This window comes from Eulemur rufifrons, chromosome 7, assembly GCF_041146395.1.
Source record: "Eulemur rufifrons isolate Redbay chromosome 7, OSU_ERuf_1, whole genome shotgun sequence".
NCBI classification, from domain to species: domain Eukaryota; kingdom Metazoa; phylum Chordata; class Mammalia; order Primates; family Lemuridae; genus Eulemur; species Eulemur rufifrons.
Window position 1 is genome coordinate 195,706,838 of NC_090989.1, and position 15,367 is coordinate 195,722,204.

The 15,367-nt window shown below is 44.4% G+C and overlaps 1 protein-coding gene across 1 annotated transcript in view; it reads left to right on the top strand.

Annotated features, from left to right (window-relative positions):
• ROR2 (receptor tyrosine kinase like orphan receptor 2) overlaps positions 1–15,367 on the top strand; it is a 52,260-nt gene that overhangs the window by 14,815 nt on the left and 22,078 nt on the right. The window contains exons 2-3 of the mRNA XM_069473981.1: positions 996–1,283; positions 2,141–2,171. The gene's annotated coding sequence lies outside the window, so the exon portion shown is untranslated. The remainder of the gene's footprint in view (positions 1–995; positions 1,284–2,140; positions 2,172–15,367) is intronic.

Consider the following 15,367-nt stretch of genomic DNA (forward strand, 5'->3'; position numbering starts at 1 on the left):
CTGGCCTGGACACAGCAGGACAAAGCCCTCAGCATGTGACTTCTGTTCTATTTACAGGCCAGGGACCGGCTTGACTTTGGGATGTCCATGTTTTGTCATACATTTTCTTTTTAAATTTTACTTCCTGTGGCTTTATGCTTAATGGTATGGAAGAAGGGGAAGAGAGACTTTTTGTGCATGAGTTCCTGAAAGTCCTGATTAGAGTTAGTGTCTAGAAAGAGAAAAACAATTGATCCTCATTATTTTCAGATTTCACATTTGCAAGTTCACCTAATGGCTAAATCTATTTCTAACCCCCAAATCAATACTCGTGGCGCTTTTATGGTCTTTCCAGGACAGGCCCAAGGCCGTGAAAAATTGAGTCACTCAACGTGCATGTTCCCAGCTGAGGTTGAATAAGGCAACACTCAGCTTCCTTGTTTCAGCTCTCACCTGTGACCGTGTGTCCTTTTCTTGGCTGGCTCAGTGCCATATTGCTCACATATTTGTGCTTTTTGTTGGTGATTTTGCTATTTAAAATGGCCCCAAGCATAATGCCAACATGCTGCCTGGTGTCCTGAGTGTGAGAGGACCGTGATGTGCCGTATGGGGAACACCCGTATGTAGGGAGCTTCGTTCCGGCCTGAGTCCTGAGGCTGTCGGCCGTGGGCTCGGTGTGAATGAACCAACAGTCCGTATCAACACAGTGTCTATAAGCAGAAACACACACACAAACCAAGGTTACGTACTGACTGGCTGACGAAAACGTGAGCAGAGGCTCACAGGAACCTGACCCTGTATTTCCCCTGGGAACAGTGGTTCACTGCTCACTGATTCATTGTTCACTGCAACATTCTAGAACACAATCACTGCAGATGACAAGAGCTGACCCTGGGGACACGTGTGAGAGAAAGCCTTCCCTCAGAGGAGTCCGTAACGGAGCCCCCGGCAGCCCTGCCTTGCAGCCCTCACTGAAGTTCACTCTTTTGTGACCCTGTCCTTGCTCTCCTCGGCAGGTTACTTTCTGAACTTTCTGGAGCCTGTGAACAATATCACCATTGTCCAAGGCCAGACCGCAATTCTGCACTGCAGGGTGGCGGGACACCCTCCCCCCAGCGTGCGCTGGCTGAAGAACGACGCCCCGGTTGTGCAGGAGCCGCGGCGGATTATCATCCGGAAGACGGAATATGGCTCTCGACTGAGAATCCAAGACCTAGACACGACAGACACGGGCTACTACCAGTGTGTGGCCACCAACGGGGTGAAGACCATCACTGCCACCGGAGTCCTGTTCGTGCGGCTGGGTGAGTCGGGACGGGCAGGCATGTGGGGTTGCAGACAGGAACGTTCACAGCCACCAAGCCAAAGGCCAGTTTGCCTTTTGAGACTGAACACACACAAGTCAACATGAGAGGAAACCCATAATACCACCCCCAAGGTCTTTCCCACTGTGCCCAGGATCCCAGCTTAACCTGCTTCCTGTTTACTACGAATAAAAGAAAACTGGTGCAGGTGGAACGTCTGTAAACCCGGGGCTCAGAAAGTAACCCTAGACTCGCTCGGTGGGCTGAGAGGCCCGGCGGGGAGGCCGTGTTCCAGGAGTTCCGGTCCCGGGGGGCTGGCGGAGCCACAGGGTGGTGGGCACCGGGGCGGAGGCTGCCGCGTGGGTGGTGTGGGCGCCCTGCCTGCCACAGCCGCTGCCGTGGTTCTGTGAAGCCGCAGTGCCTATCAGCCCCTGCAGCCCAGCCCTGGGGGTGGGAGGGCGCAGAGCACCGCGAACTTCTGAACTTTGTGCTCTTCACATGTGGGGAGGGACGTGTCCCCTTCGTCCCAACTGTGAGAGGGTCCCACCCTGTCTCCCACACCCACATCATTGTATCACAAGTAGAAAACAGACTGTGTTTAAAGATTAGACAAGAAGAGAGAAAGGACAGCGGAAACTCCAAAATATCTCCAGAAATACCTGCAAAACCAAATCCCTTTCCCGTGGGTTCCAGCAGCGCTGGCCTGTGGTCATGGGCAGGAGCGCAGCCCGGCAAGGACGGCCGGGCCACCAGTGAGCCCGCAGGCCTCAGCTCTGGTTGCCGTTGGCTTGACTTGAAAAAGTTGTGTTCCAAATCATGAAGTGTTAATAACTTGTCTTTTTGTTTCATCTTTTTAGGTCCAACACACAGCCCAAACCATAACTTCCAGTAAGTATCTGTTTTCCCCAAACCATTTTCTGATGCTCTGAGGGTTTCCGTTATATAAAAATCCAGGGTTTAAATCCCGACAGCTCGTGTCTTTGCTAGAAATTGGCTGGGCTTCACACAAGGATGGCAGCAGGCTTGTTTTGAATTGGGAAATATGTACATTTTCCATGTTTAGTGTAAAGAAAAAAATGTCATGAAAACAAAAATGGCTAATTTATTTCAGTGATCACGACCTTACACAGGGCAACTGAAAGGAGCGTAGACCAGACCGCCGGGGCTGGCAGGACGACCTTGGCTCATGAGGACATTTGGAGACAGGGAGATAGTTCTCACTCTGAAATGCCAGGGCCGCCGGTCTTCAGTCAGTAAACCGTGTGTGCCTGAGCCCCAGGCCACCTCTGACCAGGGAGGGGTCTCAGACCTACCTTACAGGTGAGGACACTGAGGTCTCACCAGGCTCAGGGCTGGCACCTGGCTTTGAACTTGGGCCTCTTGTTTCCCAGTGCAAGGTTGTTCCCCTGCTGCCCCAACTATCTCGGGAGAGTCTCCTCTGCCCTCGTGTCCGTGGAGAACTACTCGCTTTGTTGCCTGAGTTTGAAAGGAGCAGTGGCCGTCAGAGCCCCCTTCATTTTCCCCGCAGACATGGCAGAGCCAGAGCTGCACTGTCACCTGTCCTGAGCGGAGGCGCAGACACTCTGCAGTGGAGTCACTGTGTGGTGCTGCTGACTCCTGCTTCCCTGCGCCTCGTGACTGTCACCCACCCAGGGGATGCGCTGCAGGGCCGCGTGGGAGGGTGGGCAGGGCAGAGACCCCTCTGAGCGCACATCAGTGGCCCACTTGCAGAAGGCAGGTCTTCGAGAAAGTTCTGTGCTAAGCAGTAGTGCTGGAGCATTTCTCCTCAATAATCATTCACACCCAGAGTAAGGAAAGAAGCAATTGCATCAAGGGCTCATTTATGGGGCTTTGAAAAATGTACACGTCATTTCAAAAGTTGAATTATTATTTTTCTTATTTTATATATTTTATAAGTAAATACTATTATGATTTATTTATATACAATTTACATAAATATATGATATGACCATGTATCATAAGATATACATAATTTATGAAACTGTTATATAGGTAATTAACATTCACACATCTATATAACAAATTATAAATAAATAAATATTCTTATACAATCTTTGATGCTAGTTTTACATTTTCTTTTTCCTCATTTTAAACTGTGGATTAAGTCAGCACATTCATGTAAGTCATTGGGCAGCTGCGGCCCATGGAAACCCACCTGACCTCCTGTCCCTCTGGCCCCCGCCCGGCGCCACCTCCCTTGTCCTGAGGGTGCTGTCAGGGCTTTCTCGGCATTCGGTACATGTATGTACTTAGGGAGAGACATCTGCTCGCTTTTATTTACTTTTTACATACATGATATTGTATTTGACATGTTTGATTAGCATGTTCTTAGAGAGCTCTCCATGTCAGTGTGGTTTAAAGTTCTCTGATATTCTTTCCCTCTCTCTGGCCTCGTGCACAGAGCAGGTGCCCATTGCTGCAGTGACAGGAACTTCTGTCGCAGCCGTGTCCCACCCAGCAGTGCCGTGAGGGCTCCCTGCCCTGTCCCTGAGACTGTGCCTGAGAGTTTCTCCAGGACAGATTCCAAGATGCAAACCCGCAGGGCACAGGCCTCACCTTGTATGACTCGCACTGCCACAGGCTCCTTCCCTGCCGAGGCATCAGCGGACCCATTTCTCCTTATCTTCCATAAGATGCTTTCCAAGCTTATTCATTTCTGCCAAATGAAAAATGGATGATTAAAAAGTGAATAAATATGTTTTCCTCCCCATTTCCCCCATTTCTGGCGAGGCTGAGCCGCTGGTGTGTGCCTCGGCGCTCACGTCTTCTCGCGTCCATCGCCGCTTCATCGCCTCGGCCCATTCTCCCTTTACCTGCTTTGTTTCTTAACGATTTTTAATAATTATTTACATCTTCTTAGTCATATGAAAATTAAAATTTTTCTGTTATGTATTAATGATTTGTGGTTTTATCATGTTGTGTCTCAGTAAAGAAGGCCCCAATTTCCTTGAAAAATTCTGGCGATATTTCGATTGGAGGTGCAATGAAGTTTTAGGCAAACTTGGTGAGAATTAAGATCTAAATCGAATTTTCCTATCAAGGATCACTTTCTTTGTATTTTAACGTATTTTTTCGCTAACATTTTATCATGCAAAATTTCAAATGTACAAAAGACTAGAAGGAATTTTCCAGCGAGCGTCCATATACCCACCAGCCAGATGCTGACATTTCATCTCATGGCGCTGGCTTTGCCACTCAACTTGTCCACCCGTCAGCCCAGCTTGTTAATTTCACGGTAAGTTGCAGGTGTTTGTACACTTACCCTGAAATACTTCAGCATGGATATCATTAACAAGACATCAATATCTGTTTACTGTTCTTGTTTCTTCTTTCTGGGTTAAAACTGACACATAATGAAATGCACACATCTTAAGGACCACTAAAAAGGTCCAGCAAATGCATAAATCTCTGCCTGGCATAGAACATCCATCACTCTAGAAAGTTCAGTCATACAGCGCTCTAGTCAGGTCTCCTCCCCCCAGGCATCCACCATTCAGACTTTTTCCGACCATGGACTAGTGTTACCTGTTCTAAAACTTCATAGAAATGAAATCCTACAGCAGTTAGCCACTTCAGCCTGGCTTCCTTCACCTCGCACAGTGCTCTTGAGACTCACCTGTGTTGTGCACATGTCAGTAGGTTGTTGCTGGTCATTGCTGGATGGTTCCCCTACATGAACACAGCAATTGCATCATCCGCTCCCCTGCTGATGGACATGTAAGCAGATGCCAGCTTTGACTATTACAAATAAAGCTGCTATGGATATTCTGATGTAAGCTTTTTGTGGGCATGTATTTTCATTTCTGTTGGTGTTACCTGGATGGAACTGCTGGGTTGTAGGGTGTGAGTGTGCTTAATTTTGCAACTTCCTAGACCTTTTCTAAAGTCTCTGCAGTGCTTTGCACTTCCAGCCGCATTGTGGGAGAGCCCCAGTTTCTCTCCACGCTTGCCCACACTTGGTGTCGTCGGTCTTTCTAAGTATAGCTATTCTGGTGTATGCAGAGTGATTCACGTGATCTTTTATATCATTCTGGCTTCTTGAAAAATAATTTTTATTAGTCATTTTTAAATTTTCAAATAAATGTATTTAAGACTATGAAGTTTTCTCTGAATACCATTTTGGCTCTCTCTCCCCCCCAACTGCCCCGGCATTTAGGCTTTTCTTATTTGTTATTATTTCCTAATTTTTTGCATTGTTATTAGTGAATTTGGGCTGTTTCTATTTTGATAAATTGTTGAGATTTTCCTTATGGCCAATTAGATATGGTCAATTTTGTGACTATTTCCTGTTGTTTCAAGAAGTAAGTGTGCGCTGATAAATGACACTCATTTCTTGATTCACATATGAGATCAAGTATGTTCAGTGTGTTATTAAAAGTGTCAAAATATATTTTTTTTGTCCTCATTGGTAAGAGATGTCTGAAAATTTGTGAAAGTCATCCACACTCATTCTTGGATTAGCCAATTTCTATCAGTTTTCTATTTTTTATGTTTTGTGTGTATGTCCTTAAATATCTATAGATTTGAGGCTATATAGCTTTTTCATTGTTGTTTTTTTTTACAGTTCCTTTGAATGTATTTTGCCTTGAATTCAGTTTTTCCTAACAATAATAGAGCTACATCTGCTTTTTTTTGTTTTAATTTGCATTTGCCAGGGACCTTTTTTACTATTTCCGCCCCACATAATTTTCAACCTTTCTGTGTTCTGTTTTATGTAAATAGTACATGACTAGATATTTTTAGAGGTTGGTGAGGAGGATTTTCCAATCTGAAAGTCCATGTTAATAATACATGTAGATAAAGTTTATTTTAATTAATACACAGTATTTCATTCTGTGAGTCAGTGCTACTTTAGTCGTGCATTGCTTGCTGGGTGAAAGTTGGTTCTTTCTGCTGATACAGACCGTCTTGCAGGGGACATCCGTCCCATGTCTCCTGGTCCGTGTGGGCAAGAGTCCTCCCAGGACAGAGATCAGGAGGAGAATTTCAGGTGTGCACCTCCTACGTCTACTAGGAGTGACCAGACTGCTCTCTGCAGTGACCAAGGAATGTGTGGTCTCTTCAGCAACACATGAGTTATCATTTCCCCATGTTTCCCAGCACATGGTATTATCAGAGCTTAACATTTTGACATAATCTTGGGTGTCAAGTAGTAATTTTACATTAGATTTCACCAGTAAATAGTGAGGTTGGTTTAATAGCCATGGAATTGCCTGTTCATATACAGCCTGTCTTCATTATTCCATATTTGCAAATTCACATATTTACTAAAGTTTATTTGTGACCCCAAAATCCACACTCGTAGTGTTTTCATGGTCATTCCCAGACATGCACAGTGGTGAAAAGTTGAAGTCACCTGACATGCACATTCCCAGCTGAGGTTGAAAAAGGCAACACTCTGCCTTCTTAGTTTAGCCCTCATCCTGTAAGCAGGCATCCTTTTAGTGGGATGCTGGTGTCACATTTTTCATAGTTTTGTGCTTTTGGTGATTTCCACGTTTTATTTTTTTTTATTTTATTTTTTTTTTCCGAGACAGAGTCTCGCTCTGTTGCCCGGGCTAGAGTGAGTGCCGTGGTGTCAGCCTAGCTCACAGCAACCTCAAACTCCTGGACTTAAGCGATCCTACCGCCTCAGCCTCCGGAGTAGCTGGGACTACAGGCATGCGCCACCATGCCCGGCTAATTTTTTGTATATATATATTTTAGTTGGCCAGATAATTTTTTTCTATTTTTAGTAGAGACGGGGGTCTCAGTCTTGCTCAGGCTGGTCTCGAACTCCTGACCTCGAGCGATCCACCCGCCTCAGCCTCCCAGAGTGCTAGGATTACAGGCGTGAGCCACTGCGCCCGGCCTGATTTCCACATTTTAAATGGCTCCCAGGCATAGTGCTGAAGTTCTGTCTAGTGTTCCTAAGTGCGAGAAGGCTGTGATGCGTCTTATGGAGAAAATAACCTGTATTAGAGAGGCTTCATTCAGGCATGAGTTGTAGTGCTGCTGGCTGTGAGTTCAGTGCTAACAAATCAATAATATATATCAATTAAGGTGTCTTTAAATAAAAGAGCACATTGAACAAGGTTATGTATTTATTGGTTGAAGCGAATATTGTGACCAGAAGCTTACAAAAAACTAACTCTATATTTTCTCTAGAAGTGATGGCTCAATAGTCACTAGTTCATTGTTTGTGACTACATCTTAGAAAATAACTACCACAAGTAACCAAAATAGACTTTACTTTGTCAGTTTTTCTGTTAGGATATCTTTGTAAGAGCTTTAAAATAATTTCTAGATATGCTCCGTTCCATAGTTCTTATTACATCTAGAATTGATATTTTTATGCTGGTATGAGCTAGTATTCTACTGTAGTATTTTTCCGTATAGATGCCCTAGTGCCTTGGTACCATCTAATAAATGGCCCCACCTGTAATCATTAAATTTAACATTACCTCTGTCCTATGTGAAATTTCTACATATACGGGTCTGGTTGTAGGCTCTCTATTTTGTGCCAATAGCTTCTGTTCCTGGACTTCAGGAACAGTATTCTAACAGTATAGCTTTGTAATATATCTTGCCATATGTAGGAAAAGATCCCCTCACCTCTGGATTGAACTGTGTCCCCCAGGATTCATATGTTGAAGCCCTAACCCAACGCAACTGTATTGGAGATGGGGCCTTTGAGGAGGTGACTAAGGTTAGCAGAACTGGTGTCCTTATAAAAGAGAAAGAGGCATCAGAGATATCTCTCTCTCTCTCTCTCTCTCTCTGTTTCCACTGTGTGAGGCTCAGCAGAAAGGTGGCCACCTACCTGCGAGGCAGGAAGAGAGCCCCACCAGGAACCAAACCGGCCGGCAACTTGATCTTGGACTTGTAGCCTCCAGAGTGTGAGAAAATACATTTCGGTTGTTTCAGCCACACAGTCAGTCGATGGTGTTTGTTACGGCCTCCCGAGCTGGCTCATACACCTACCTTATTACTATACCACATTAATTTTATGCTTGTATTTTTATTGGAATTGTATAGAAGTTTGACTATCAGAGAACTGGGACTGTTTTTAATTTGTGGTTTAATGTTTATTTAAGTTTTCTATGCCCCTTTCAACAAAGTTTTGTAATTTTCTCCGTGGAGATCTATCTGGCACACCTTTTCTTATATATATTTCCAGGTAGCTCATTGATTCTGCTAATGATAATGTTATCTTTCTTTCCAAATGTTATTTTCAAATTGCGTGTTGATGGTGGTTGAGAAAGGCATTGAATTTTAGGTACTGATCTTGTACCCAACAAATTTGTTAACTTTTTCATTTTGTTATTTCTTCTGCAACATTTTTTGGATTTTTTCCTATGGGGAAAATAATGTCTTCTACAAATAAGAGTATAGTTTACTTTTTTCTATTCTTACCCTTTGTTTTCTTTTCTTGTCTTATTGCACTGCCTGGGACTTCTAGCACCATGTGGAAGCATGTATTCTTCTCTTCTGTCCTGTTAAGACTTTATACATTTATTATCACCAATAATGTAGAGCCTGGAGTTTTGCAGTCACTTTTTCAGATACAAAGGTGACTGTAGATTTTCTCCTTTCACATATTAATATTATGTTACATAAGAGTGTTCCTAGTGGGGAATATCTTCACAGTCCACACTGAGACCCACTCAGTCAGAGTGGGAATTACTCTTTTCATGTGCTGCTGGATTGATCTGCTGACTTCACGCTGGCAGATGACTCTTTCTGAAGTAATTATTTTTTTAATTGACAATTAAAAATTGTACATATTTGTGGTATACAACAGGATGTTTTGATATATGTATACATTGAGGATCGGCTAAATCAAGCTAATTAACATAGGCATCACCTCATGCTCATTATTTTTTTGAAACACTTTAAAATCTATTCTTTTAGCAATTTTTAAGTCTATGTTAATAATATGTTGTTAACTATAGTCATCATGTTGCACAATAGATCTCTTGAGGTTATGCCTCCTTCCACCTGAAATTTTGTGTCCTTTGGCCATCGTCTTCCCCAGCCCCAGCCCTGAGCCTCTGGTGATGACCATGGTGCTTTCTAGCGGTTGACTTCTTCACACCATGATGCTCTGTGACCTTGTCGTCTGAGGCACCGGCCCATTGGCAGTTATCTTTCTGTGGCCGTGAGTTTCTTTCTCTTATTGACTGTTTGTGTTTCAGTAGACTGACCCTTTCCCCACCCCCTGTACAAGAGTGTGTTTATGATGTCTCTGGAAGTTAAGCAAAACGAAGACAGAAAGGGAGACTCAGTGAGCTTAAAACGTCAATCCACAAGTTCCATGTATTTGTTACTGGAATGGCTGCTTTATCCTAGTCAGGGACTCTCGGGCCGCTTGTTTGGAAAATGTACAGCAGTTCACATTCATTGTTGGTCACGAGGTGTATCCTATACGTGCAAATGGAGAGGTGAGATGGTGAATAATCTCATCACCGTGGGTTTTGAAGCGTGAACACAGGTGGCTGTGGCTGACTCTCACCCTCTGGCCCATGGCACTTCCTAGGTGCTCTGCTCACGTGTCCACAGGCGTGCGTGCTGCAGTGTCAGACCTCAGCTCGTGTGTTTGAGGGAGGCGGGGGGTGGGGGGGGGATATCCTTGGAGGTTAAGGGATTCACTGTAATCAAAACACTGTTTTTCCTTCCATCCACGTTAAGCCAGGGGTGAGGAGGGCGTGTACATGGAGAACAAAAGCTTAAAACAAAGGCAGTTTCTCCGCAGATGGAGCTTCAAAGGCCAGGGTTATTATGGCTTACTCTGCCAGCAGTGCTGGGAATGCCTGGGGGATTAGTGCTAGGCTACCTGTCTGACATGTCACGTGTGGGTTTTGTTTTCTCATATTCAGGATCAGAGGCCCACGCACAGGGCCTGCCTGCTGGGGCGGCATGGGGACAGGGTGGGGGTGCTCCCTGACGCCATGGCATTAGAGCCCCCATCTTTCCCGTGTTGCTGTCCTAGACCAACTCCATGCCCCACAGTGTCTGCACACATGTTGTGCTTCACTCACACAACTGCTGAGAGAAAGCATGCTGTTCTTTTGGATAATTAAAAGTTATATTGATTATTGGCCTGAGGGAAATCACCTTCCTTGGGGCCATGTCCCTCTTATTTTCTTACGTAACAAGCATCGGGTAATTCCCGGACTGCAGCCCTCCTCCATGCAGATGCTCCTGGCCCAAGACTCTCTGTGTCCAAGTCTGACTCATCTCCCATGTCCAGACCCCCCATTCACCCACATAATGAGCCTCTCCATGCGGTGACTCAGAGACACCTCATGCTTGGCATGTCTTAGAGGAACTCAGCCAGCTTCCACCTCCTTCCTTTGCTATTTTGGGGGAATTGTCACAAGTCTAGTTCAAACTTTATTCTAATTGTAGGAAACTAGCACTATAAAAAAATGAAACTGCCAACTGACAAGCCAGTTATTAAAAATCACTTCAGGATAAATTACGCTGCCTTATTGTTGGTAAATAAATTTGCTCAGGCAAAAGGCTGACAAATTTAACATTTGATGTTAAAGCCATTAGACCACCTACCTAATCATGTTCAACTCAATTCAAACAGAGCTTGAAGAATCGGGGAAGCCAACCGAATTTTTTTTTTCTCAGTGTTACCTTGTTATGTCAGTTTCTATTTTCTGGGAAATGTAACTCTCCTTAAATCCCACAGTGCAAAACTTGAATAAAGGATAGAAACTGAATTCATTTTAGGGTTATGTGATATGAGCAATAAGTGACTAAATAGACAATCATCAGTTAGATAAGTAGAGTATACAGACACACATCTTAATTCAGGCCTCATAGTGACACAAATTAAAATACTTGCATGGTAGCAGTGCTAATGTGAATGCTTAATGTGCACTAACATGTTTAATGCTGCCACTTGGTCTTTTTGTTTTCACTTGAGCCCACAGATCCCAGGTATTAGCTCTGACGCCATATTAGGCACAGTGAGACCTCTTTACACACCACCTCCAGAGTCACCCAGGGAAACACCAGCCTTCCAGGGGGAAAGTATTTGGTTTACCTGGGAGGGACCAGCTGTCTGAACACTGTAGATGAGAGTGAGATTTACTTCCCAGTGAACTGGTACAGTCAGAGCCACTGCTTTCTTTACCTCTGACCACCTTACATGCTCCTGGCCTTAGGGGTGGCCATGAAAAGCCAATCTTTCTAAAAGGTTCTGCTGACTTGGATTTTTATGACATGAGCATTGGTGTTGGATATGTTCAATTTGGACGAATTAGACATTTTTGCCACATCTATTTTATATGACATCAGTATATTCAGATGTTAGGAGTATTTCATTTTGGAAGTAGAGAGTAACAAATATATAGTGTGTCATTTTCAAGGAAATCATTCATTCATTTAACACATTTCTGTGGAGAATCAGCTCTGTGCCAGGTCCTGTTCCAGATGTCATTCAGCAGAGAGAGGCAAGATGGAGAACGAGAAACACCTCCAGCCAGAGCATCTCTGTGAGAAGGAGAGATTTTAGATGAAAGTGAAAAAAGAAAAAAAAAAAAGAAACCAGGCAGACAAACATAGATCAGATGAGGGTCAGAAGGAAGGGTTCCTGAACCTACAGGAGACTCCATGGGAAGGGGTTGCAGAGCAGAACTGGAAGGAGAAAGGCATTGGCAGGCACTAAGCCTCAAGAGGCTTGGAGACCAGTGAGAAGGGTAGGTGGGGTGGTTAAAATTCCTCTCCCTTGCATCTTGGATTGCTGGTATTCTGCCAAGCTGTTGGAGAGACCTGCTGACACTAGCCCAGAGACTGCTGCCAGCGAGTGGAGAGCCTCTTGCAGACAGGGCACCGGGCTCCCCAGGACACCTCCCATCCCACAGACATGAGCCAATCCACAGCCGCCATATTGCTTCATTCTTCCCTTCCCCTCCCTTACCTGCGGCTCCTGAGAGAGACAATGTAGCCACCACCCAGAGGCATCCACAGGGATGGGGCTCTACAATGGACTGAGGGGTGCTTGGACTGTGAGCTCCATACCTGCTGGCCCTCCCTTGTGCTGCTTGCCTGGTGACTCCAGCACAGCGGGGCAAACCCCGAGGCAGAGAGACATTGACCCAGCTTGGGCACCCCATGGGTGACTTGGGACCAGCATTCTTCTCCCTGGCATGTTCAGGGATTGATCTCCAGGGCCTGAGGGGCAGGCCTGCAGGCCACATACCATACACTCTGGTCTCTATCATATTGCCCCAGGGCACAGAAGGGATATCTGTGAACTAGTCTACTAAGGTGTGTGTGCCTTTGGGGGCAGGTCAGAGTGGGTCCTAGCTATAGCATGCTCGAAGGGCACCCCTCCTCTGATGGGAGGGCCACGCTCCCAGCTCAGGCAGTGATCATGGGCAGGGAACTTCCCAGCTCCAATCACAGTCAGGAGGAGCTCAGCTGGCTTGAGGTCCTGCCTACTGGCAGAGGCCTGGGAGAAACCATGGGATAGGGGAGGGTGAAAAGGACCGAGGCCTGCTCCAAACTGCCAGACTGCAGGTCTCAGATAGCCCCACCTCTACATGCATACTTTCTAGTTGAGTGGGGCCATTGCAGCCTATCCCTGGCAACTTTGCCCAGAGGCAGGGAACAGACCTTTGACCCCTGCTAAAAAGCATTTGTGGAGCTTGAGGGCAGGCACCCCCAACCCAGCCCTGCCCAGCCTCGCTCCCCCACCTGCTCCTGCTGAGGTAGAGAGGAAGCACACACCTGGAAGTCCCAGGACTCCACCCACCACCTCAAGCACTAGAGTGCCTCTCCAGAGGAACTAGATCTGGTCACAGGACCCCAAAACATTGCACCTTGCTCCTCCCACCAAGTGACGCCTACTAACAGGGTGGTCAATTTGCACTTTCTTTTACTGCATTTACTGACTCATCACACAGGGTGTGGTAAATTCTCACCCACAAGTACCACCCACTGGCTCAGAGACTAAACTGGGCATGTCATTATCTAAACGAAAACCCAACGGTAAGAAGCAACAGCTGCTCCACATAGGAAGGAATCAGCAAAGGAACTCTGAGAGTATGAAGAATCACTGAAAGGACACCTCCAAAAGAGAATGCCAGCTCTCTAGCAATGGATACCAACCAAAATCAGAACACTGATATGATAGAATAAGAATTTCGAACATGGATTGTAAGAAAACTCAGTGATATGCAAGAGAAAATGGATACCCAACACAAAGAAACCACAGAAAATATCCAGGACCTGGAAGAAAAACTCACTAAAAAAATTGAAATATTAAAGAAAAATCAAGCAGAACTTCTGGAAATGCAGAATTTATTCAAGGAATTACAAAACATAGTGGAAAGCTCAAGAATAAGGTTGATCAGAAGAAAAAATCGCAGGGATTGAAGATAACACCTTTCAATTAAACAAGCCAGTTGCAGAGGTAGAGCAGAGAAATAAGAGAAAAGAGCAAAGCCTATAATGTGGGGTTATGTGAAGAGGCCTAACGTAAGAATCACAGGCATGTCTGAGGGTAAAGAAGAAAATACACAAGGGTTGGATAATCTATCTGAGGATATAATGAAGGAAAATTTCCCTGGACTTACTAGAAATCTAGATATCTGGTACACGAAACTCAAAGATTACTGGGAGATTCATTGCAAACAGGAAGAAACCATGACACATAGTTGTCAGGCTGGCCAAAATAATCATGAAAGAGGCTCTCCTACGAGCCATAAGGCAAAAGCAGCAGATAACCTACAAAGGAAAATCTACCATGCTAACTGCAGAATTCTCAGCTGAGATCTTACAAGCCAGAAGAGACTGGGGGCCCATTCTCAGTCTTCTCAAACAGAAAAATGCCCACCCTAGAATTTTGTATACTGCAAAACTAAGTTTCTTATGTAAAGGAGAAATAACGACCTTCTCGGACAAGCAAAGACTGAGAAAATTCATCAAGACAATATTTTCCCTCCAGGAAGTAGTCAGAACAGCCTTACACATGGATCAGCACAATAGGCGCTCACCAGTGTAAAATCATCCAAAAGCTAAAGATGAAAGGCCAGATAGCACAATGGCTTAAGAGATAAAACAAAGCAAGAATGTTCAACTCAGGAGGATGAACAGAAATCTGCCCCACTTGTCAATTCTTTCAATAAATATGAATGGCTTAAACTGCCCACTAAAGAGACATAGGCTGGCCGAATGGATAAATATATACTAGCCAAATATCTGTTGTCTTCAGGAAACACATCTAACCCACAAGGATGCATTCAGACTCAAGGTGAAGGGATGGAAAACAATATTCCATGCAAATGGAAACCAAAAGAAACCTGATTTACCAGTTTTAATTTCAGACAACTTAGTCTTTAAATCAAGGAAAGTAATGAAAGACAAAGGTGGTCACTATATAATGATGAAGTGTACAATTCAACAAGAAGACATAACAATTCTAAATATTTATGCACCTAACTCAGGTGCATCCAGATTCACAAAGCAAATCCTACTTGATCTAAACAAAATTATAAACAGCAGCACTATAATAGCCAGGGACTTCAACACCCCTCTGCCAGAACAGGACACATCCTCCAAACAAAACAAACAAAGAAACAATGGGCTTAAACAGAACTTTAGAACAAATGGACCTAACAGACATTTATAGAACATTCTACCCCCAAAGCATGCAATATATGTTCTTCTCATCAGCTCATGGAACATTTCTAAGATTGATCATATCCTAGGCCACAAAACATGTCTTAACAATTTTTTAAAACTAGAAATTATACCATGCATCTTCTTAGACCACATTAGAGTAAAATTAGAAATTAACTCCAATAGAAACACTCATCACTACAAAAAGTCATGGAAACTAAACAACCTATTGCTGAATGACAGTTGGGTAAAGGAGAAAATTAAGATGGAAATAAAAAGATTCTTTGGAATAAATGATAAAGAGGATACAAGTTATAAAAATAAGTGGGAATACCTAAAGCAGTCTGCAGAGGAAACCTCATAGTTGTAAATGCCTATATCCAAAAGACAGAAAGATCACAAATCAACAATCTGATGAATCATCTCAAGGAACTGGAAAAGAA